A 26369-nucleotide genomic window follows, 5' to 3' on the forward strand; every position below is an offset into this window, starting at 1 on the left:
CTCACATTTCCTCTTGACTCTTTGCTTTCCCACCAAACTAGTGCTACTCCTTCTAGCCTTAATGAAGCCAACTAGATCTTTATGTCGTTTTCTTGAAGGTTCTGAATTCTGCAACAATCCTCCAATTGTCGAATCCAATTGTCTAATTTCTCTGAATTTACCTCACCATTGTACATGGGGAGTTCAAACTTAATATCCAATTTCAGTAAGGGAGTTTTTTCTTTTGGGGTTTTTGAATGAGTATGAATAGTTTTTGTGGTGGAAGTGGAAGATGATGTTGTTTATGATGATGAGGATGATGAAGATGATGAGGAAGATGATGAAGATGGTGGAGATGGAGGAGGCTTTCCTCCATTACCCTTTGAATCCTTCTTTTCATCTTTTTTAATCTTTTGAGCTTCCCTCTCCATGTGGGGACTTAGAACTCTCTCCAGCCATTCTAGTATTCCTCTCTTCAAAGAAGACTCTACCCATGATAGTTAAGTCATAGAAATCTTTCTTGAATGCTTTCTCTTCTGAAAGACCTTCAGTCTCTCTTGCTTCAGACATGATGGCTTTGGATTCAAGCTCAGCTTCTGGTACTTCTTGTACCTCCTCAATCTCAATTGAAGGTAAAACTTGAGGTGCTTCAAGTGCAACTGGGATTGAAACTTTGGGTGGAGATATTGGCCTTGTGGCTCTCCTTCTTTTGGGCATTACCTCAAGATTTTCAACCAATAGTTTCCCTTCTCCTCTCTGCAACTTTAACCTTGTAAGAATCACAAATTTGCAACCATTAAAACCCTACTTGCACAAAACTCAAGAAATCAAGCAAATAACCTTTTCCTCCGATACCAACTTGATTTGTTGTTGAATGTCAGTTTTGTTGTGCTAATTTCAACTTCATAATTAAAAATAATTTCTCATCATTTGCTTTATGCGCATAGGTTTCCTTTATGGTGTTTGTGAATGTAACAGGAAAATTTATCAAGTTTTATGTCAAATTCACGAGCAAAATAACATGTAAATGAAGTGTTGAACAACAGCAAACAAATATACAACAAACCATCAAAATGAACACTTAATACAATGTTTTGATAAAGGAGTTCATCCCTCTTGGGCTACATCTCCTTGGTCCAGCTTCCATGGCTTGGGCCTTTGTATTATCTCAAGATGGAAAAATTGTTGTTTTACAATGCGTTGTTGCTCCTAAAACCTACTTCAATGTTCTTAGAACATCAAAATCATCTAGGAATGACTTTTTCTGATCCCAAATTGATCTAAAATTGCAAAAGTTAGCCAAAACAGTTTCTCCTAGGAAATCCCCACTAAAACTGGAGAAACTCCAGTTAACTCCGCCAAACTTGGAGTTGTTCTGGATTTGTCAGATCTGCCAAAATATCTACCAACTTAATCCCACATTAATTAAATGATAAGGGTGGATTAATTAACAATAATTTGCAGTTAGCGCATTAATGGTGCGCAGTTATGGTTAGCGGTAGCCTCCAGTTTTCATGGTGTGGTCAAATGGGAGAGGGTTCGCCCTCTCCTCCCCCAATCACCATAGTTTAAAACTTTCAATACAACATCAAACTATTATAGGTTAAGACATATGGTGGTGGTATAGTGGTAAGTCGTGGAGTTTGTGCGGGCAAGGTCATGGGTTGACTTGGCCAACCTGCCAATAATTTTGCCATTGCACGCTAGTAGATGCCAGACCTTTGGGGAGGGACACATGGCGGCCTTCGGGCTTGCCACATGTCTCCTCTTCATTGGTCCTCCTCCAACCAATCACAAAACACCATCTCACAAACTGTAGACCAATCGCAATGCACCACTTGGCGAGACCTGGTTGGTCGTTAACCATCCTTTGACCTACACAATCACCTACCATGTCAGCAATACGGACTGTTGACTGTGCAATGACTACTTCTTTTTCAAAATTCCTCTATTTGGCAAAGCAGAAAAAAACGTGATATCTTCCTCATACGAGCTCCGTTTTGAGTGAAACGAGTTGCATTGGGATCGTATCGCCGAGACAGACGTGGTCATTCAATGTTTGAGTGATTATGAGGACTTTGATTTTTGAGCTAAATACTCATCACCTAATCATCAATAGCAGTCTAAAAACTGGAAGGAGATCATGGATTATACTAAGAATATACTTCCTTTGTTCAATGGAAATAACTATGCACTTTGGAGTGGAAGAATGCAGGTTCATTTGCTAGCGCAAGGATACGAAGTATGGGAAATCGTTGACAAAGGCTTCACACCGACCCAGGATGAACAAGGTAAGAAAAATATGGTATATGATGCAAAGGCTAAAGATCTTATTATTAGTGGGCTTATCGGATGTGTTTCTCTTAAGGTATTGAGTTGAAAAAATGCTAAATAGGTATGGGGCAAGCTTGAAAATATATATGCAAGTGACTGAAAGGTGAAAGAAGCAAAGCTTCAAATTTTAGGGTAAAATTTGAGCAACTCAAAATGAGGGAAGATGGAGATATTGTTGCATACTTTCAATGTGTTGATGAAACAAAAAATACATTGGAAGGTTTGGGAGAAGCTATTGAAATGAAAATTGTTGTCTGAAAGATCCTCAGAACCTTGCCAGCAAGATTTAACCTTAAGGTATCTATCTTGGAAGATAGATCAAATCTGACCAATCTCAACATAGATAAATTGCATGGTAGTATTACGGCATATGAAAAAAGGATTGAAGAAGAGGATGGCACATCTCACTTAGAAATGACATTTTCCACATCCAAGAAGAATAGTAATGACAAGCAGACTCCGAAAGCAAAAAGTTGCAATTGTAAGGATGAGGAAAAGGAAGAAGATGAAGAAGAATTATCAGATAAAGAGTTTGCCTACTTCACGTGGAAAATGAGAATAGGTACGGGAAAATTCAAAGGTAAACTTCCATTAATATGTTTTGATTGTGGTGAGGTTGGTCATTTTGCAGCCAAATATCCTCACAAAAATGAGGTTGTTACGAAAGGAAAGAAAAATCCTAAGTTCAACAAGCAAGGCAAGAAGAAATGGTTTAAGAAAATTTTCTTCTCCAAAGAGGATAGCTCCTCATCTGAAGAAGACGGTGATTAAAAAGAATAATTCAGTGGAAGAGTGTTTTTTATGGCCAAGCACAATAAGCAAGAGGCCCTTGATGAATAAGGAGATGAAGAAGAAGAAATGATTGAGGTTGAATTTCAAAATGAAGTAATCAGGGTTATCAAAGAGCTCAAGGCTGAGAAGAAGCACATCAACACTCTTGAAGATGAATTAAAGATAGGAAGGGAATAGGTTCTAAATCTTAAAATCAAGGTTCAATAATATAAACGAAATGAAGAATCGCTCAGGAAAGAATTAAAGGAAAGCAACAAGGAAAGAGAAACATTGGAAGCTGAAATCGGTTCATTACGAAAGGAAGTAAAAAATGGAAAAACTATTCAAACCTATGCCAACAGCTCAAATACTTTGGATGAACTCATCAGCAACTAGCGATCATGCAGTGACAAGACTAGTCTTGGTTACAAAGAAAAATTCGAAAAGGAGTCAAGTCCTTCTATGACAACTAAAGAAGATGGATATGCAAAATCTACCAAGCAGGTAGATCTCCTAGCTAGATCAAGATTTGCAGGAAGAACCTTGGAAGACAATTCCTCGAAGAATATTTCCTCCCAAGTATCAACCTAACTTTTATGGCCATTGTTATTCATGTGGAAATTTTGGACATAGAGCTACAGAATATCACATGTATGTTTGGAATGAATATAATTCTAGGAGATCTCGCAGAAATGGATATTCCAGAACTCAGCAGAATATCAACAGATTTGATCATTTGAGAGATGATGTCGAATGTTACAAATGTAACAATTATGGGCACATGGCTCGAGATTGTAGGAATAAGAAGGCCTGGAAAAGGAAACAGGTACAAGAAGACAAAGCAGATAACAAGGTTTCAATAGTTATGCTTTCAGGATTTCTAAAAGCAAAAGGTCATCAGGAATTAGCAATTGATTTAGATAATGACTCAAGTCAAGATGCCCATTAAGTGACTCACTATTTGGAACAATCTGGCTTGTTGACTCCTTAATGTTTGTAGAGGAGTCGTCTATGCAGCAGTATATGGCACAAGTCTACGATTGACAGGAAGGTAGTTTCAACAAGATGGCAGTTTCATTACAGGTTCAGGGGGAGCAAAATCGTTGAAGGATTATAGGTTACTAGGAACAAGGCAAGATTAGTCTGCAAAGGATATGCACAAGTTGAAGGAATCAATTTTGAAGAAACATTTGCTCCCATTGCCAAAATGGAAGCTATCAGGATGTTTCTCACTTATGCTTGCTCTGGAAAAATCAAGGTCTACCAAATGGATGTTAAGTTAGCTTTTCTAAATGGTGAATAGGAGGAAGAAGTTTACATTGAACAACCCGAAGGTTTTCTACTCTGTGACAAAGAAGACTACAGTTGTAGATTAAAGAAGGCTCTATATGGTCTCAAGCAAGCTCCTAGGGCTTGGTATGCTCATCTTGGCGGATATCTACATCAATAGGGATTCAATAAAGGAAGTGTTGACAACAATATTATGTGGAGTGGATCGAGATAAACTAACAATTATCGAAGTATATGTGGATAATATAATCTTTGGAAGCAATGATGACAAATTAAGTAAATACTTTGCCACAAAAATGCAAAGAGAGTTTGAAATTTCTATGATTGGCAAAATGACATACTTTTCATGGCTTTAGATTTCTTAGCGGGATAAAGGAATATTCATATATCAAACCAAGTACATCAAAGAAATGCTCAAGAAATTCCAGATGGAAGATTGCAATCCAGTCCTTACCCCCATGGCAACATGTTTCAAGTTAATCTTAGAAAAATTTTCAAATGATGTGGAGCAAAGGTTGTATAGATCCATGATTGGTAGTCTCTTATATGTGACAATCTCTCGACCTGATGTGATGTAGGAAGTTGGACAAGTAGAAGGATTCCCACAGCACCAAAAGAATCTCATATTATTGTCGTCAAAATAATTCTTCGGTATCTTAAGGGCACAACAGAATATGGTCTATGGTATCCCAAAGGAAATGATCTAGTAATCCAAGCTTATACAAATGCAGATTGGGCAGGTGTTTGTTCAATTCAATGTCTTTGAATTGTCAATCATAAATTGTCAACCAGGGTGCGTAGACAGATGAAGTACAAGTGCACAATATGTCTTAGAAGTTATTCATTAGGTCGTTATGTAATTGTTAAGATCTAAACTTAAGATGGAGGTGGTGTTTGTCAATTATATTAGTGTCGTAATTCTTAGGGATGTTGGTTAAGTTTCCTAGGAATTAATCTCTATCCAATTAGTTTTTAAATGATGTGAGAGTGGTTCTACTTGTATTAGATTATTTTGGGACTTTTGGTCCTAAATATTTATGTTTGTAGCTTCTAATTCTCTAAGTGCAAAAATAAACTTATTCTATCAGCTATGAATAAACATTGTCTGAACTCAATTATTTAGGAGAGAACTTCTCTCTTTTACTTATTCAATTTTCGCTAAAGCAACATACGTATTATAAATTGAACACACTTCAATTATGCTAGATAATAAGCGAATGAAATGACCATGTTGTATCAGGTATAAAGCAAATTAAATAACAGACTAAACTAGGTATGAAGCAAATGAAAGTTCTTATGCAAATAACAACTCACTAGTGAAATCATTATGCTGCATTGTCACACAAAACAGAGCAATTGAAGACTTAAAGGAAATCATATTGCAATTGATTAAAACTTGTCACTGTTTGTAGGGGCCCTCCACATAGCAATTCATAGCTTCCAATCAACACAACGCTTGCACACAAAACCAATTCTATTCACATGGAATTCACAAACTATTTACAATTATATCATTCGGCGCGCACCCAAATCACAATGTGGCCATAAGTTTTATAGCAGGTCTCTTTGCATAACTGTATGAATAATTCAAGCCTAATATCTCTATCCTATCTAAAATTATATCGCTAAACCTTCGTTTTGCTATTCCAAAAGCAAAACGATAAGGTTTCAATTGATATTGGGTTGTGTTCTTCATTAATCCAGCGTTTGAGTTGGAGTTTGATCATGATCTCCTACGCTTCTCTTAGCAAACAGTTTCAAGGGGATAGGAAGGGATCCACGAGGGAGCCATCCTCTATCCATCCACACCCTTCGCTGCTGACCTGGAACTCCGGAACCTTGCAAACAATGGAGACAGCTACAGAAACCTGGATTAGCTGTGGAAACAGATTGATTCGGTAGCCAATTGCAACTTTAACAAAACAATAGGGTATAAAGTTAAATATGAACAAGAAGACATATTATTGCATACCTTCATCAAAACCTGGTAGATATGGCTTTATTTAGGTGGTAAATATATAAGAAAAAGAGAGGATCATTAGGCAAAAAGGATGTCATGGTAGGACAATCTTCGGACCCTACATTCCCCCGAACTGGAGATTTTGTATATCCTCATACACTTCTTCTGTGTCATTCGCTTGTGCCTCTTGTTTATCATCTCCATGTTTCAATGTTTTCTTCTTTTTGACAGAGACCGACATTCTAGGCTTCCTCATGATAATTTTGTACTTTAAACTAATAATTTCTCTCTGCATAATTCTGTTTTCTTTCCTCGACTTCTTGTTTTTCCTATACCACAAGCTTAGATGAAGGATCAGATTGTCACTCTTTGCAATATGTATCTCACTTTGTGTCTTCAATGCTTGATTCTTAGTTTTGAGATACTGGTTCAATGTTTCTAGTTCAAAGATCTCTTGCTTTAAGATGTTTGAGGTTGATTGTTCATTTACTTGGTTGATCCCTTCTCCAGGGCTCTGAATTGTTTCCTTTGTTGTTGTCTCCTTCCTTTCCAGTGACTATATATAGTCATATATTTCTTGCTGAGTGGGGTTAATACCCAAACTATGCATTGGGGTTATTAAAGGTGAGTTGTATGGTTGTGGTGAAACTCTTGGTGATGATATTGGTGACCCTGTTGGAGAATTTCTAGGGATTTCAATTAGCTCATATCCTATTGGCTTGTTCTCTATTAGAGTATTCTCTTTTAGCTCATTTTCAGTTGGCTCCTTTTCATTTGGCTCATTTTCCTCAAGATTAATGTATTCTGTAGTTTTTGAGGTTGTTTGTGGAATCGTGCTCAACCTCGTGCTCCTCCTCAACCCTGGGGTTTGTATTTTCTGCACTTTCCTCCTTTTATTCTCTGATTTTTCTTCTAAAGGAGATGTCTTAGTTTGTGAGAATTCTTATTTACCAGAGCTGACTTTCTTTCTTCTAGGGTTCCCCTCTTCATTCTCTACAAAATATTTACTATAGGCAGTTCTTCTTCTGATACTTATGTCTGAGTTTGAGGTGCCTATTCCTTTATCATTTCTATGGTTCTCTTCCTCCCTCTAAGGGCCCTGCTGTTACTTTTTTTTTGGGGATTTTTCTTCAAAGTGGTTCCTTATTAGGAAACTCTCCCAGTTATCCCCTATACTTTGGAGATGAAATTCGACCAATATTTTTACCAGGCCATGATGATACATGGTGTTTTCTATGCATTGGATCTTCTTCTGAACATTTGTAGACATTTTCTTGAGGCTATTTAAGAGGAAATAAGGGAAGTTCACCCGATCATCCTCAAGGAACTGCATCATCATCCTAACATGATAAAAATACATTTTCCCAACCTACCCTCACAAGTGATAAACTTTTGAAGCACAAGTAATAAGTTTATCCATTTATTTTTAAGAGCAGTGTTGGGAATACCTTTCTTGTAGACCGTAGTGTCCATGTTCGGATTCTTGAGGAATACCTTCTAGTCCTCGCTATTAATCCCTCTATTTTTAAACCATTTTTCTCCATTTCTTGGCAGCTCGGTAGCCTCGATGATCATAGACTCTGTTATTGTGAGCTTAATGTCCCCAATTTCGGCTTCAATTCATCGAATGAGCACGCAAATGTCTTGGTTACTTCCTTGTGGAAGCCGTTAAATTTTTCAATGAACTGCAGTCATTGTCTCCTTTGCAACAGCTCCCTAGTTTGTGGGTACTCCTCCAGGAATTGCTTCCATGCTAGCTCAGTTTGAAAAATTATCCCCATTTCGAAGGATGCTCTGCCTCGAAGATTGGATACCTTGACAAGAAAATGGGGCTGGTAGGGTTTGCTAGCTAGCGAAAAGATGGAGTGGTTGTGAAAGTTTAAAGGAGTGTAATAATAGGGAAGAATGGATGGATTATCATAAGGATTATAGGGATGAATCCGACCATTAGGCGCATTTAAACTTATGATTTGGTAATTACTTTGGCAGATTTGGCATAAGGTCGTGACATGACTTTTAAAGTGGTGGCATATGATATTTTGTTAGGCGGACATTACCCTTAGCTTATAATGATTGCACTTTAGTACTATATCTTCTTAGTCATATATGTTATATAACCTTCCCTATTGTTAAATTAAAGCAACACGTACCTTTGATCTTCTTTTGCTAACCTTATTTGTTGTCCTTTGATCTCCTACAAGTGCCTTGTTGTCAATTGTCCTTTAATCCAGATCACCAAGAATCTTTGTAGAATTCAAAATTATTAGGCTGCAGAAACTTGTTTTAGCTACGGAAACTTGTCCAAGCTGCAAAAATTGTTGATTCTGTAGCTTAAGAGAAAGAAGGCTTTAGTAGATGAACTTTATTTTTTTTTCTTTTGAAAACAAAATTTGAAGTGCCAACAAATTGGTTTTCATGTTTATACAAAATTTTATTTTATTTTATTCTTTTTTTTTCATATTATTATATGTATATGTATATATATATATATATATATATATATATATATATATATTGAAGAACAAACTGAATGAAAATTTCTAAGGTAGAAAAGAAGAAGATTTCTTCTTGACCATCTTCAGTCCTGAATTATCTTGTAACATTTTAACAAATTCCTCTTTTGTTAATGGTTTCTGGTAAAGCTTGAGTCAATGTCCATTTACTAAAAGAGGAGTTTTCTCTTCGTCAATAGTCCTGATTCTAACTGCACCATTGTCAAAGACATTCTCAACCTCATAAGGTCCAAGCCAATGGGTTTGGAATTTCCCTTGAAAATTTTTGAATTTTGAATCAAAAAGCAATGCCCAATCTCCCAGATGAAACTTCCTTTCTTTAATTTACTTATCACACCATCTTGACCTTTGTTGTTGCACTAAGGTGGTCCTCTGGAAGGCCTCTTGTCTGATTTCATCGAGCTCATTTAATTGTGTCATCCTTTACTTCTGGGCTTTTGACAAGCCAAGATCTAACTGGATTGATGTTTTATAGGTCTGGATCTGGAACTCTATTGGAAGTAAGACTTGCTTCCCATAAACAATTTCATAGGGAGTATGCTCTGTAGTATTCCTCCATGTAGTTCTGTAGGCCCATAAGGCTTCTGGAAACTTTTCCACCTAGTCTTTCCAATGTAGATGTACAGTCTTTGTAAGGATAGCCTCAATTACCTTATTTGTGGACTCAGCTTGTCCATTGGCTTGTGGATGGTATGGAGTTGACTTCTGATGTTTTATCTTGTATTGGTCCACAAGCTTCTACACTAGTCTGCATGTGAATTGTGTCCCTTTATCTGTTACAATTTCTCTTGGGACACCAAAACTAGTAAAAATATGCTCAAAAAGAAATGAAACTACAGTATTTTCAGTAGCAAAAGGAAGTGATTTAGATTCTACCCATTTAGTGACATAATCAATACATACTAGAATATACTTCTTTTTCTTTGAAGGTGGGCTGATTGGTCCAACAAAATCCAGTGCCCATTTTTCAAATGGTTCGATAAGTACCTGTGGTTGCAGTGGCATTTCATTTGAAAGAGTAGGTTTTCCCATTCTCTGACAACTGTCACATCTTTTAACATATTCCTTGGTGTCCCTGAAAATGGAAGGCCAATAATATCCTAAAAGAAAGATTTTGTAAGCAATTCTCCTGTCAGAAAAATGTCCTCCACACGGCTCATTATGACAATCTTTTAGTATCTCCAATATTTTGTCCTCCCAAACACATCTTCTGATGATGAGGTCTAGTCCTGTCTTGTATAATTCCTCATTTATCCATGAATAGGATGTGCTATTGTGGACTATTCTTCTTTTTTCTCTAGGGGATAAATGAAATGGAATTTTTCCTGTGGCCAAATAGTTAGCAATATCTGCATACCAAGGTGATTTAGTAGATACTGCAAAAAGATATTCATCAGGAAATTTATCTTCTACGGGTTGATCATTGTTTTCATTTTGTATTCTAGATAGAAAATCGGCAATTGTGTTTTGTTTTCCTGGCCTATCTAGAATGGTTATGTTGAATTCTTGTAAAAGTAGGAGCCATCTAGTTATTCTTCCATTAGTGACTGGTTTATTCATTAGGTATCTAATGGCAGAATGGTCTGTGTGGACAAAAGTTTCATAGCCAGTTATATAATGTCTAAATTTATTAATGGCATGAATTACAACTAAGAACTCTTTTTCGGTTACAGTATAATTTAACTCTGCAGGAGTTAAATTTTTACTAGTATAATAAATGGAATAAGGAGTGAGATCTTTTTGTCCTAAAATAGCTCCTAAGGTTGAATCTGAAGCATCTGTTGAGATATGGAAAGGAAATTTCCAGTTAGGTCCTTTTAAGATGGGTGCTTCATAAATTCTCTTTCTCAAAGTTTCAAAGGCAACTTGACATTTGGAATCCCAACTGAATTCACAGTCTTTGGTGAGTAATTTAAAGAGTGGAGATGCAATTTTGTGAAGTTTTCTATAAATCTTCTATGGTATCCAGTAAAACCGAGAAAACTTCTAACATCCTTTTTTACAACTTGGCACTGATAACTTAGAAACGACTTCCACCTTAGATGAGTCTACCTTAATTCCATCTCCAGAAATATGGTGACCTAAAACAATTCCCTCGTTAAACATCATGAAACATTTTTCATGACATGAGATTTGTTTCTTGACATCTTATTAAGACTTTTTTCTAAATTTCCTAGTGCTTCATTGAAAGAATCCCCATAAACTGTGAAATCATCCATGTACACTTCCACACAATCATGGATAAGGTCAGAGAAAATGTCAAGGACTACTCTTTGGAATGTTTCTGGAGCATTACATAAACCAAAGGGAAGTACCCAGTAAGAATAAGTTCCCCATGGACAAGTGAACGTGGTTTTATCTTGATCTTCAGGAGCTACCTGAATCTGGTTATATCCACTGAACCCATCCAAGAAGGAAAAATATTTTTCCCGTGATAAAGTATCTAAGACCTGGTCTATAAAAGGTAACGGAAAGTGGCCCTTTAATGTTGCTTTGTTTAATTCCCTGTAATTGATGCATACTCTCCATTTTCCATTATTTTTAGGGACGATTACTAGGGGTGAAACCCATTGACCATCAGATATTGGATAGATGAAATTTACATTTAATAATTTCTGCAATCCTTCCTTAACAATTTCGTTTATATTTGGGTTCATTCTTCGTTGAGGTTGTCTAACTGGTCTTGCATTTTGTTCAATGTAGATATGATGTATGCAAGTTTTAGGATCAATCCCTCTTATGTCAGTGTATTCCCATGCAAAAGCAAGAGAATGTTTTTGTAAAATTTCTATCAATTGTTTCTTTTGCATTTCTTCCAAGTTTTCATTGACATTCAAGGTTTTTGCTGGAAAGATTTCTATCAAGGAATTCCCAAATATTTCCATGGACAACAATGATACTTATTTAGATGAGAGATATTCATTTTGACTATGCTCATAATGTGCGTAAGATTCATTATTTTCTAGTAAATTTAAAAGTTGGTCTTCCTCTTTCACTTCTTCAGTGACAAAAATAGGTTGTATATCTTCTCCATCTTCTATCCATTCTTCAGTTTTTGTATCTATTGTTGTTATTTCACGGAGGTATAATGTAAATTTATTTGTAGAATTTCCATCTGAGATAAACATATCGCCTGATCTACAGCCGATAAAAGCATCAGTTGTAGCCAACCAAGGCCTTCCTAGAATTAATGGATGTCCTCCTAGATTATTATTGGGTGTTAAGACCATGAAATCAATAGGATATTCCCAAGAATCTAAAGATACACAAACATCTTCTAACACACCATCTAGTTTAATAACAAATCTATCTGTTAATTGCAATAAGATTGGTGTGTATTCCAGGTTAGGAAGCCTAAGTGTGTCCATTACTTGTTTGCTCATTATGTTTATTGTTGCTCCTAGATTGATTAGTGTGTTTGGTATTTCAGTTCCATTGATGTGAATTTTTACAATGGGGCTTCATGGGTCTAAATATTTATGAATTATCGTCTTTCCCATCATAATGTCAGCAATTTTTTTGGCTAACTAAATTATTTTTATATCTTTTCTTCTTCTCCCTGATCGTTGTGTACTTAATTCCTTAATTGTTTTTGCAAAAATGATATTTCTTTTATGGCTTGTAATAAAGGAATCTTAATACAAACATTTCTCAATTCATCCATCATATTGTAATTAGGCAAGATAATTTGTTTCTCTACTCCATCAATTTTCAACCTTTCTGGGAAAGGTGGTTTAACTGATATCAAGAGTTGTTCTATGATAGGAGCATCTATTGGAATTTCTTCTGTTTGTTTATTTTCTTTTTGAGAGAGAGAAGTCTCCCCTTCTTCTGATTGATTTTTGTGTTTTTGAAGATCAGATTTTGTTTCTTGAATGACAATAGGAGATTTTCTTGCTAATACTCTTCCAGACCTTAATTGGACATTGTTCAGGTCTAGTGGGGTTATTACATAAGTTTGAGGATTCTAGCCCTCCATGTTGTACATTGGTTGTTGTAGTATTTTATTATTAGGATTTGGAAGTGGTTGAGCAGGTAGTTGATGTGATTTTTGTGGAAATGGTAGGGAAAGTTGTGGGTTTTGATTCTGAACTGGGACTTGCAGCAATTGATTAGCTTCAGGAATTTGATTAGACGGGGGTAAGAATTGTGGTGGAAGGTAATATGGTGAGTATTGTTGATATTGAGCATAGACTCCATAAGAATTTTTCCATCCTTGATTCCAAGGTTGTGACTGTGGCAGAGCCCAAGGCTGCCAGGCTTAATTCTAATTACTTTGTGAAGACTGGACAAATTTTTGTGGTCTAAATCCTTATGATTGATTTAGTCAGGGGTTTTGCCATGGTCTTTTGGCTATAAAGTAGAGAGGGTCTATTGGTTCTGAGATTCCTTCATCATTGAATACAGCCTTAAGACTTGGTAAGGATGGACATTCCTATGTATCATGATTATCTACACATATGACACAGGTTTCTATGGATTTTGAGTCTAAGGGACACTCTCTTAGAGCATGTTTCTTCCAACATTTGGGACAAAAGATAGATAATGCAACATTTTCGGAATTTTTCTTTTTTTGTATTTTCAGGGTGTCTATTTGTTCACTTAAGCTCCCTAAAATATCTATTTTGAAGGTGTCAAGCAAATTTCCTATTTCTGCCCTTCTAACTATCCCAGCTACAGACTTGTTAATTCTTGACAAGAGAGGGTCTCTAGGACTCTTTCCAACTCGTGCTTTACCCCTTGAGATATGTACACATAAGTCACAAATATCTGAAAATGGTAGTTGGGAAATATCTCCTTTTCCAGTTAGGTTAAGGAGATCAATCCATTCATCTTTAACAGCTCTGAGTAAAAGAGCTTTTAAGGTTTCTTCATCCAAATTATCCATTTTTGCTCTTTTAACATTATAAACAAACCTTTCTACCAAGCCTTCAAGATTTTCATCTTCTTTTTGTGTCATTTTGAAGACTTTATCTTTAAGGTTACTAAGCATACAATAATCTCTATATTTTCCTAAGAAAGCCTCTTTCATTTGTCCCCATGTTGTTATAGAATGCACTCTTAGACTCATGAACCATTTTAGCATTGAGTCTTTTAATGTGGCAAGGAACAATTTTAACTTTTGAGCATCATGCAAATAGTCATATGATCTGCATAATACTTCAAATTCAAAGAGAAATGCCTCCTAATCTTCGTTTCTTTTCCCGTGGAAATTAGGAAGAATCGAGGGTGATATATTTTTCATTGTGAGGGTTGTATCTTCATCAAGAATAGGGAATCCTTAAGGATCTTGATTTCCTCTGCCTCTACCCCCTCATCTACCTCTACCTCTTCCTCTTCCTCTTCCTCCAATCATATCTTCTTCGCCATGGACGGTGTGTACTTCTCCTTCCCCTTCTTCAGCCATGATAGATTCTTCAGAGCTAATATAGTGTTCCTCTATCAATGGTTGCTCAGAATAAGTTTCCAATTCCTCTTCTTCACTAGGAACTTCTAATTCTTCTCCCAAAATTTTTTCACTAGTGGGGGATAGAAAGGTTACTCTTGTAGTTGGGAATGTAGGATTTTCTTCAATTACAGCTTCAGTAGAAGAAGTAGGTGAAGTTCTGGATTGAATTTTTGATCTTGAGACTTCAAGAAGTCTTTGTCAACCTCTAAATGGAATTTGGGTTTGAGTAGGTGGTGTGGAATCACGAAATCGTGGTGAAGTGAGTGGATTTGTAGGAATTAAATTTCTTCCTCATCCTACAAATCTACCCCTAGAGTCTTTATCCCTACACATGTCATGTTTTAAATTAATGATGGTTTTTTTATAACTTCTAAATGTACTTCCCCAGCAACGGTGCCAAAATGTTTGGTCAATTCAATGATTTTGAATTGTCAATCATAAATTGTCAACCAGGGTGTGTAGACTGATGAAGTACATGTGCACAATATGTGCTTAGAAGTTATTCATTAGGTCGTTATGTAATTGTTAAGATCTAAACTTAAGATGGAGGTGGTGTTTGTCAATTATATTAGTGTCGTAATTCTTAGGGATGTTGGTTAAGTTTCCTAGGAATTAATCTCTAACCAATTGGTTTGTAGATGATGTGAGAGTGGTTCTACTTGTATTAGATTGTTTTGGGACTTTTGATCCTGAATCTTTATACTACAGCTTCTAATTCTCTAAGTGCAAAAAGAAACTTATTCTATCAGCTATGAAGAAACATTTTCTGAACTCAATAGTTTAGGAGAGAACTTCTCGCTCTTTTACTTATTCAATTTTCGCTCAAACAAAATAACCCAAGCAACATCTATATTATAAATTGAGCTCACTTCAATTATTCTAGATAATAAGAAAATGAAAGGACCATGGTGTACCAGGTATAAATCAAAATAAATAACAGACTAAACTAGGTATGAAGTAAATGAAAGTTCTTATGCAAATAACAATTAGCTGGCAAAATCATTATGCTGCATTGTCACACAAAACAGAGCAATTGAAGAATTAAAGGAAATCATATTGTAATTTATTAAAACCTGTCATTGTTTTTAGGGGCCCTCCACATAGCAGTTCAAAGCTTCCAATCAACACAACGCTTGCACACAAAAACCAATTCTATTCACACGGAATTCACAAACTATTCACAATCATATCATTCGGCACGCACCCAAATCACAGTGCGGCCATAAGTTTTATAGTAGGTCTCTTGGAATAAATGTATGAATAATTCAAGGCTAATATCTCTATCCTATCTAAACTTATATCGCTAAACCTTCGTTTTTCTATTCCGAAAGCAAAACGATAAGGTTTCAATCAATCTCGGGTTTTGTTCTTCATTAATCCAACGGTTGACTTGGAGTTTGACATGATCTCCTGCACTTCTCTTAGAAAACAGTTTCGAGGGGATAGGAAGGGATCCACGAGGGAGCCATCCTCTATCCATCTGCACCCTTCGTTGCTGACCTAGAACTCTGGAACCTTGCAAACAATGGAGACAGCTACAGAAACCTGGATTAGTTGCGGAAACAGACTGATTCGGTAGCCAATTGCAACTTTAAGAAAACAATAGGGTATAAAGTTAAATATGAACAAGAAGACATATTATTGCATACCTTCATCAAAAACTAGTAGATATGGCTTTATTTAGGTGGTAAATATATAAGAAAAAGAAAGGATCATTAGGCAAAAAGGATGTCATGGTAGGACAATCTTCGGACTCTACAGCAGGAAGTGTTGATGATCGTAAGAGTACCAGTGGAGTAGCATTCTATCTAGGTGGTTTTCTTGTTCCATGGTTAAGTAAAAAGCAATGTTCAATCTTGTTATCCACAACAGAAGTAGAATATGTCATGGCAGCAGCTTGTTGTGCTCAAGTTCTTTGGATGAAGCAAACTTTGCAAGATCTTCAAGTCAAGTTCGATGAGCATATTCCCATCTTTTGCAATAACACTAGTGCCATCAGTATCTCCAAGAATCCTGTGATTCATTCCAAAATGAAGAACATTCCTATTAAATATCATTTCGTTAGAGAGTGGGTCTCTGAAAATAATATCAAGCTTGAATATGTTGTTACAAAGGAACAAATTGTTGACATATTTACCAAAACATTACCTCATGAAGCATTTGAGTATCTTCACCAAAAGCTTGGGATTGTCCCAAGTTTTCATTAGACTCTTTCTCTTATCTACTCAAGTAGAAAGGAGGAGTGGAGGTGTGTACAGGTCCGTGGGATGGTTGTTTGTTAGAGGGAGTTACCCTTTTCCATTGATGACAAAGGGGGAGAGAAGGCAGTAGGAAGAGGTGTCATGATCGCAGGTGGAGTACTTGTGTTGCCAGCAATGCCAAAGGGTGAGATTGTTGATCAGTGGTTGTCATTGATGTCAACCCAAGCAGCACCAAGGGCTACCCTAATCTTGCATGGGAATTTTGACTTGACAACTTACTCTATTCTGAGTCAAGGATATTCTAGATAGATTCTACTCGTCAAGATGTTTCCGTTGATATATGGCACGCCAAGTAATTCTTCACTGTTTGAGATATATTCATGTTTGAAGTTAGTAACCCCAGTTAGTGGGATAAAACCCTATGGGGTTGTCGCATGGCACTCATAGTTGGTTGTCATCATTGAATAGTCAATAATTAATAATAATAAAAAATTGCTCCTAAGATCCCTCCAATGTTCACTTGTTGAGGACCTGTTGATAGTGTTGGACCTGCCAACATTCAGGGGATCACCCCAGTTTGAAGTCCCAACTAGACCTCACATCATTGTGTGTGGGAGTCCCATCCGGTATGATGGCTGGGTTTCCATTATCTTAAAGATTTTCCTCAGCTCTTGCTTGTCATCACACGAGAGTGGTCTGATTTTTCTTCAAGTAGTCTGGTTCGCATGCCTGGTGGTTGCTAGTGTTACTTGTGTCAATGGTTCTTTCACTATAAAGGGAGAGGGTGGGAGTGAGTCCCAAGTCGGATGGAAGGAAGCCCCAACTATGTTAGGAACACACAGCGCAACAGGACGTGCACATCTTTCGGAAGAGCATTCCACATGGATGCAGCAGTCACAACACACAAGGAAAGATAACACGTACAACACACAGCGGAGGAGTCCCCGCGAGTGCGATGGTCATTATAGCAAGTTTGCATGAAAGATATGTCTGATGCCTGAGGAGGTAACCAACATGGCAAGATATCATTAATAGCTCATACAACAAATTTTCATTAATATATATGTATTACAACAATTGAATGAGTTCAAGTGTTAAACACAGGTTAAAGAAACATGCATTACAATTGTTTGAAATTAGTCTGACAACAGTTACAACACGTGTGAAAAAGTGTTGGCCTGTTAGCAGGCTTCTAAATTAAGTGAAAGTTCCAAGATACATCATTGCACAATACATCACTAACCCCGTGGGCAGGGCTTTGGAGCTACTAATTACTCAAAGAAAATATTACAGACTCTCAAGGCTATGTAGGAGGAGACCAGGTGAAAAATCCTTCGCATGTACAAATGAGGGGGTATTTATAGCCAAGGGTGAAACAAACCCTTGTGGTTGTTTGATTTCCCTCATGATTGTTTGACTTCCATGACCTTTTGACTTTACATGACTCTTCATATGACAAGTGGGTCTCTTGGACTTCCACGTAACAATACATTAATTGAGAGTATGGCCCACAGTAGAGATGTGGACGACATGACTCATGACAAGACTCGACATGGCAATGTTGGTACATTCGTGTTGTTGCTAGTGTGCATGTCATGCTGCATTGTTTCTAGGTGATGGATGTCCATATGGTGTGTCACAATTTCACCTTCGCATGGCCAATTGCGCAGATTCTTTGATGGCCATTGGGTTCGCTTGATGTTGCATTCGCACATTGCTCCTTGGTTGCATGTTGGCATGCTTGACAGGTTCACCCGTTCGTGAAAAGTGCATGTTCGTCTGTTGTCCTTCTATGAACACATCTTGCATGTTCGCTCGTCTATCCATTCGTGTGTGAACACATCCTTGCATGTTCATCCATTCGCGAGCACATCTCTTTGCATGCATCGTTTGTTCATCCGTCGGTGAACATGTCCTTCTGCATGTACTCCCTTTCTTCATCCCATATGTCGTCGTGCCATGTTTGTTTTTGTACTTGTATCTGCAGTCACTCATGATGAGATGACATCAAATCCATAAACCTCCTAGTCTACCATGATGCATGATCGTTTTGGATGTAGGTGACCGAGAGAGGAGACAAGGTTGCGAGTTGCTAGATGGGATGGAAGCTCCGGTCACTGCTGGTGAAAACTACATAGAAGTCAATGGGTAATGGATATGGGCAATCCAAATTGACAATGATTTTCCATGGGGTCATGCTTGGCTGGACGAAAAAACTGCGCAGTTTTTTAGAGGAGCAGTCTCGGCTGCGGAAGGCTGGGCACACAAAATCTGCGCAATTTTAGAAAGGAGCGGGCAGCGGGAACCTGGCAGCAAAAACTACACAATTCCTAGAGGGAACTAGAAGTCAAATGTTGGTACATTGGCAGCAAAAACTATGCAATTCCTGGAGAGATCTGGCAGTCAACAGGTGGGGCTTGGCAGCAAAAACTGTGCAATTCCTGGAGGGCATTGACAGTCAGCTGCTGGTGGGGAAAATTGCGTTGATGCTGGGAGGCTGGAATGTTGATCACCTCTGTGCAATTTCTAAGCTGAGCAGACTGTTGGGCAGCAAAGGGCTTGCTCATGAAAACTGCACAATTTTCCGGGTGAGCAGCCAGTCAGCTGACTGGTGGGCTGGCTGGAAAAACTGCGCAATTTTATAAGGGAGACAGGGACGGCATTGGGTGTTTGTCTGACCTGTCTGCACAATTTTTTCATTCAGCAGAGTGGGTAAGGTCTCCAACCTCTTCGCAATTTTTGAGGGGAGTCAATCCCGGGGTGACTTCTGGGTCAAAATCTTCAGTTGACCAGCGTGAAGGTTGATTGATCTGCTTGCGAGCAACGCAGCATGAAATGGCTTGCTTGGTGCTTATGCGTTGTTCTGGGTGACAATCGATCGAGTCGATAGCGGGGTGAAGGTCCAAATGTCAGAGGGGAATCTAGTCATCAGAACTTCAACAAAATGACTAACTGTGTGAATGAGTGAACAGGTGCATACGTGATCTTGTAAACACACACTTACATGACTTGACGACGAGACGATTCAAACCATCTAGACACATATGCTCAACATGAATGACCGATGGTGTGAGTGACAAGCGTGACACTTGTGATTGATCGTTGGTCAACCATGACAATGTTTGCGCAACAATGTATATGAATCCGTGTGTGAGCGCAACAGATGTTTACATAGCGAACATAACATGTACACACGAAGCAGGGACCTTGTGTATGACCAGAACATGGTCGCAAGCGTGACATTGACATCAACATGCAAAATTTGTCAAAGGAATGATCAAGCAATGTGGGAGCAAAGACTCACATGAGCTCACGGAGTGAACCCAAGTGCGTGCAGTCATCAATAAAAATTCTCAAAGGAGTCTCCGAAATTGGATCCAGGCCAAAATTTTCAAGCGTGTTGCAGCCACTACAACACTTGGCGACACACTAGTAGAACTCCAGCTCCTTTGTTTTGGTTCATTGTCAGCACAGGGCCTTCGCATTTCGGGGAGTATTGAATCGTTGTGTGGGTTACTTCGGCTTCCCCACTTACCCCATGGACAGACATGGTTCACCCTTTGCCAACTCAATCAAGCACAACAAAAGTTCAGCTTGATCATAGTGTTTCGAAATCGGGAAGGGTAATTCAGCTTGCGAGTTGAATATTTTCAGAGTATAAGTTTTCATCTCTAATGTTGCTTCGCTGCCAGCAGGCTTGGAAAATACCTCGGTAGAGTCACGCAGGAACACACGCATTACTCCATTGCCAGCGAGCCTGGTCAGTACCCCGGTGGAGTTGCATGCTTCACCTCTCTGCGCAGGAAGCCTTTCTCTTCTTTCGCCTTTGTATATATATATATATTTTCAAGAGGACTATGCATAGGCACTTATTTATTTTTGGGGCAAAAGAGGGATGCCGACTTATTGAGAGCATAAGAGGTTGTTCCTTCAAAGAAGCATGTAATACCTCTGACATAGGTTGGACACAGGTTCATGGTTGGACCAAAACTTCCCTTGCAGACAACTCGTATTTTCTGTCAAAACTTCATCGGTCGGAGGTTATAACCAAGCATAGAGAAGATGAACACAAGACTGGCCAAGTGTTGTAGTGTCACAAGTCTCTTCATATCTCAACCACATACTCATTCAAAAGCCAAAACTCAGTAGATGGAAACACTTATTTCCAAAAACAAAAATAGCAAGGTATTAAGAAACTCAAACCAACAAAAGCAAAAATAGTAAGTAAGGCCAACAAAATGAAAACAAATAAAGTAAGCAAGCAAACAAAATGAAAACAACAAGCAGCAAGAAGACAATGTACATGGCGCGGGGCACGGCCCGTCCTACTGGAAGTAGTGCTTGAGATCTTGGTCATTGACAGGAAGGTTTTCAACCCTCTCGTCCAGTGGTCGCAATGGTATGTATGTGGGCCAAGCTTCTCGTGGACTGTGTACAGACCAATCCACAGGGACTAGAACTTCGTATGCTTGCCTTTGTCTTCATGGGGTTATACCACTTCAAGACCAAGTCACCAACATCGAGGTTAGCTTTCCCTGCAGACTTCTTATCAAACCATCTCTTGATACAGTTCTGGTGGAGTGTAAATTTTTTTTTTTTGCTTTCACCCCTCCTTCCTGAAGCCTGTGGAGTGTATCCATCCTACGATGAACTAGTTGGCAAGATTTTCCTCGGGATTCTTAGGATAGTTGAAGTGTTGGCAAGTAGATATTAGGTGGAAGGATGACTTCTTTACCATAGACCAGGAAGTACGATGAGGTATTCAAAGAGGGTTTGGGTGTTACATGGTCAGCTTATAGTGCATTCATCAAACTAATATGACAGTTGTGCCGCTCAGCAAAAATAGTCTTTTTGATTATGCAGATGAGATTTTTATTCGTGGATTCTGCTAGACTGTTTCCTTGCGGGTAGTAGTTAGATGAGTGCTTCAGCACAATACCATTTTGTAATGCAAAATCATAAAGTTTCAAAGATGAAAATTACGTTGCATTATCAAAAACAAGTGATACCAGAACGTCGAAGCGTGAGATTATGTTCTGCTGGAGGAAGCTGATGACCTCCTGATCGATCACTTGTTTAAGTGGAACTGCTTCAGTCCACTGCGTGCAGTAATCAGTTGTTGTTAGAATGTAGTGTTGTTTTTTTTACGAATGTGGGAACGTATCCCCAATGATATCTAGGCCCCATTGTTGGAACGGTTCAGTCACTGCAACAGGGTGCAGTGGGGCTGCTGACCTTCGTATTCTGTCAATGCATCACTGACAGAACAAGAACTTGTGGGTATAAGTGTGTGCATCCTTGAATAATGTGGGCCAGTAGAAACCGGCTTGCATAACTTTGTGTATAGTGGTGTTCCCCGCAAAGTGACCCCCAGCGGGTCCATCATGTAGATCTTGTAACACCTTCTTTGATTCATGTGCCTCCAGGCACCTGAGCAAAACTCTGTTGTTGTGCTTCCTATAAAGCACTCCATGCACTGACTGATATGCTAAAGCTTTGAGGCGCAATGCCCTCTTTTGTTTAATGGAAAAGTGAGAGGGTATGGTTCTATTCTCAAGGTACTGGTGCACATCTGTGTACCAAGAGGTTCCATATTCAGTGGTTGTTGCTCGCCTTTTGTCATACGTCTCAACTTCATGCTCCCAGTTGGCGAGCTCTTCTTCACTCTCTCGTGCGTGTACTGCTTCAGCTGCAAGTCTACATATCCCATGTCCTTTGATCATGTGAACTGGCTTGATTTCAAGATCATACTCTTGCAAGCCTGTCATCCAGTTCGCACGTTGTTCACCCAGTTCTTGTTGTACAAGCAGTGTGCGGACTGTTGGGTGAGGGACATAGACTATGCAGTGGTTCTTCAACAAGTAGGGCTTGAAGTGTTTCACCACCTTGTAAACTGCATATGCTTGTTTGTCAATGGCGGGGTAGTTAAGTTCTGGTCCCTGCATGCTTGCGCTCATGAAGGAGATGGGACGTTCATCGTTCATCTCGTCCTTTTGAGTGAGTATTGCAGTGAGCGAATTATCGAAGGCGAAGGTGTATAGAAGGAAATCCTTCTTGAAGTCTGGGTTGTAGAGTGCAAGTGCTTCTGCAATAGCCTGCTTGATAGGGGTGAATGTATAATTTTCCCCCTTGCCCCAAATGTACACTGCATCTTTCTTGATCATGTCCTACATGGGCTTAACTATCTGCACATAATATGACATGAACTTCCGGAGGAAGTTTATCTTGCCCAAGAAGGACTGCATCGCTTTCTTGTTGGTTGGGTGAGGAGTCTTTGTAATAGTCTGAACTCGGTATGGATCCACCTTGATCCCATTTTTGGCAACAATGTCTCCGAGAAGGTTCCCCTTAAACAATGCGAATACGCTCTTTTTGGGATTCAAGGAAATCCTGTATTTTTGGCATTGCTCGAAAATTTTCTTCAGATGGCGTATGTGGTCCTCACGTCTTCTTGAGAACATAGTAACATCATCAAGGTATACCACTACACATTGTCCATTGAGTTTGTGAAAAGCGATGTCCATGGCACCCTGAAATGTTGCGCTTGCATTCACAAACCCAAATGGCATTCGCCTGTAAGCGAACGTACCCCACTTGGTATGGAAGGTAGTCTTAAGTGTATCAAAACCTAATTGTATCCTGAAAAACTGTCAAGTAGGGAAAAAATTTGTGCCCCAGATACTGTTTGCAGAATGTGGTCCATAGATGACCCAGTGTAGTTGTCTTTTTCCAACGCATAGTTCACGTTCCAGAAATCAACACACAAGCAGATTTCCCCGGTATTCTTGCGTACAGGAACAAGGTTTGAAACCCATGTGGAATGATGAACTTTATATATGATCTGTGCATCCAACAGCTTGGTGAGATCCTTCTGTATGAGGGGTTCAAGTGATGGGTGTACTTTCCTTAACTTTTGTTGATATGGCTTGACCCCTTCTTTGATCAGAATGATGTGTTGGTCTATCTACATGTTATAAGTTTTTAGATCATCGTATGTCCACACGAATACATCTCGGTACTATTTGAACAGGTGGACAAAGCCTTGCAACTCTTACAGTGTGCAACATGTGCCGAGATTGACGAACTTTAGATCTTGTTCCATTCCCAAGTTGATCAGTTCGTGTATCATGGTGGAGTTGTGAGTTTTGCTATTCCTCGACCCTTGAAAATGTTCTTACAAGTCATAAAACTTTTCCAAAGATGCCACACCCTTCGTGATAAGGTGGCCTTTCCTGTTACCACCTTCTGATTGCAGAGAGCGTCGTGCTCGTCATCATCTATCATTGCATCTTTGAAGACGTCATCATTGGCCATGAAATGCAATATCTATAGATGGTTTGTACAAAATTTCAATAGTAAATCTATCCCTAATCAGTGACATTCTAGAAGTTGTGTTTTCCAGAGCATTGGCATCTGCATTACGCGTACATGGTACAATAGTGATGTTAAATGCTTGGAATTTAGAGATCAATCGCCATACCTCTTGTTGGTAACCTTTGAGATGCGGTGGAAAATAGTGAATGGTGTTACGTAACTGATGTACCACTATCTCTGAATCACCTACCACTTTGAGCGCAACGATGTTGAGGTTGATGGCTTTTTGCAAGCCTAACACGAGTGCTTCATACTCGGCAACATTGTTCGTGCACTCGAACTCCAAGTGACTTGAAACCAAATGCTTCTTGTTGTATGGGTCGATGAAGACACACCCGACTCCTGATCCATCCTGTGTCTTTGATCCGTTAAAGTACATGGTCCATAACTTGTCTATACACGGACCATTTGACGCACTTGTACTACTACTACTACTGTTTCTACTGCTACTGCTACTATTAGTACAATGTATTGTAAAAGTTTCAAGCCATTAGTTGGACAGGGAAGGATTCCCAACTATGTGTCTGGTGGGGTTGGAGCTGGCCATGCAGGATAACACCCCAACGTTATCTCCAGGAGGTAGTTGCCAAACGTAAGTTCTATGAAGGCCAATAGTTCGTTATCGCCATTGATTGGAGCGACATTGTGCCTCTTATACCTCTCGAATAACACCCGGATTTGGTTGTTTTTTACCTTGTACGGAAACCACATGTACGACCAGTATGTAGCAAAATATTCGTTCAGCTTGTTGGACCAGTCTCTGTTGAGTAGTAAACTATATGCTTCCGGTATGTCCACAACAACAATGTTGATGCACTGGTGGACTCGACTGTCATGAGATAGTCAGATGATCACATCTTGGAGTTCACCAATGGGTGGTACAAATGTTCGATCAAGTTAGAAGATCCATGCAGATGTCTCGCTCCATTATGCATTGATATTTTTAGCAATGGAGAGGGGCATGATGTTGGCTGCCGCACCAGAATCAACCAAGTAGTAATGAACATTACAGTTAAAAACTTCAAATGAGAGCAAGAATGGAGGGCAACCTGAGTTTTCTTCTTCCATTCAGAGTGTGTTTAGCACAATGGAAAGTGATCTGGGAGGTGTGTTGGTTCCCTTGTTGGTAGAGGTTGCACTGTTCGTTGTTCTCTATCCCAATGCACGCAACATAATGTCTTGCTAACTCTGGATCTTAGCTAACTCGAAAAAAATGATGTTCACACGAGTTTTCCTCATGTCATCTACAATATTGTCCATAGGTGGTAGACTCACCAAGGTGTCAAAGGTAAGACTGATGTTTGTGTTGTCCGACGGAGTGTTATGCAGTTTGCTACTCATGGACGTACTCTTGTCCCCCGCTGTCTTTCCGGAATTGTTCTGTGTTTTCTACTCTGGGGCAGCTGGTGGATTAGCCTTCCTCAACAGCAGTCTCATCTTTTCTTGCGCTTCCCCAAATGTAAGGGGAGCCCCTTTGCTCCTAAGATTGTAACGGTCATTTTGCTTTGGGGGTTGTTTCTTGATGTTCGTCTTCAATGTTGCTTGCGATCACTGATACATGTTCACCACATGCCCAAAACTTGATGCTTCATCAGGTGCAATACCCTCATCATTATCCATGCCTTCTTGTTGTTCCTACATATTATTTTCTTTGTCAAATGTATGACTGCATATAGAGCTTGCGACTCACTTCCATTCCGAACAAGAGTTCTCTAGGTGATGTTCTTCGTGGAATGAACAGAACTCAAAATTTGCGCATTGATCGAGGTGGAACACAGAGCTCTGCGTAGTTTTTGCAGGGTATTGGTTGCTTCCTGATGACATGCTTCCTTGTCTCTATCTGGGCAGATGGTTGCTTGCGGTTGTGTCTGTTTTCCGTTGTTTAAGCTCGAACACTTTTTTTGTCAAGTTCTTGACGAGGCGAGTGAGGGTTTCAATATCATTTGTTTCCTTGTCTCTACCTTTGCCCGCCATTGCTTGGGACCTTCTACTCGTGTATTTGGAGTCCTTTGTTGGTTCATCATCCTTGATGACTCGAATCATGCACAGATATTTCTCAACAGCAATAGCCTCCTCATAGTTTTCCAATAGTGTTGGTTTTGCAGCTCGCTTAACGAACTGCGAAATACTAGTCGGCATTGTGGACATGTATTAATCAACATTGATGGAGTCATGAGGTTTGGTGTCCACTGCAAACTTGTTCAATATGTGTGTAAACCTTTGGTTGAAGTCTTTTACCTTTTCTTTCCCCTCCATCTTCAGGCTTCCCAATTCTTTGAGTAACATAGCTGGGGTCTTTTCATCAGCAAACTTTTCAAGAAACATGCATTTGAATGTACCCCAGTTCTATATGGAGTTGGCTGGAAGGTTGTGATACCATGCAGTTGTGCGACCGTCCAAGGTACATGGAAACAATCTACATGCTACGTCGTCATACTGTACCTCAAGGGTCTGCAACTGCAAGTAGAAGTTGTCCAAATGGTCTTCTGCCTTCATTG

The sequence above is a fragment of the Pinus tabuliformis genome, chromosome 1_2, assembly GCF_031772625.1.
Source record: "Pinus tabuliformis cultivar Carrire ecotype Pingquan chromosome 1_2, CPIR1, whole genome shotgun sequence".
In the NCBI taxonomy this organism is placed as follows: Eukaryota; Viridiplantae; Streptophyta; class Pinopsida; order Pinales; family Pinaceae; genus Pinus; species Pinus tabuliformis.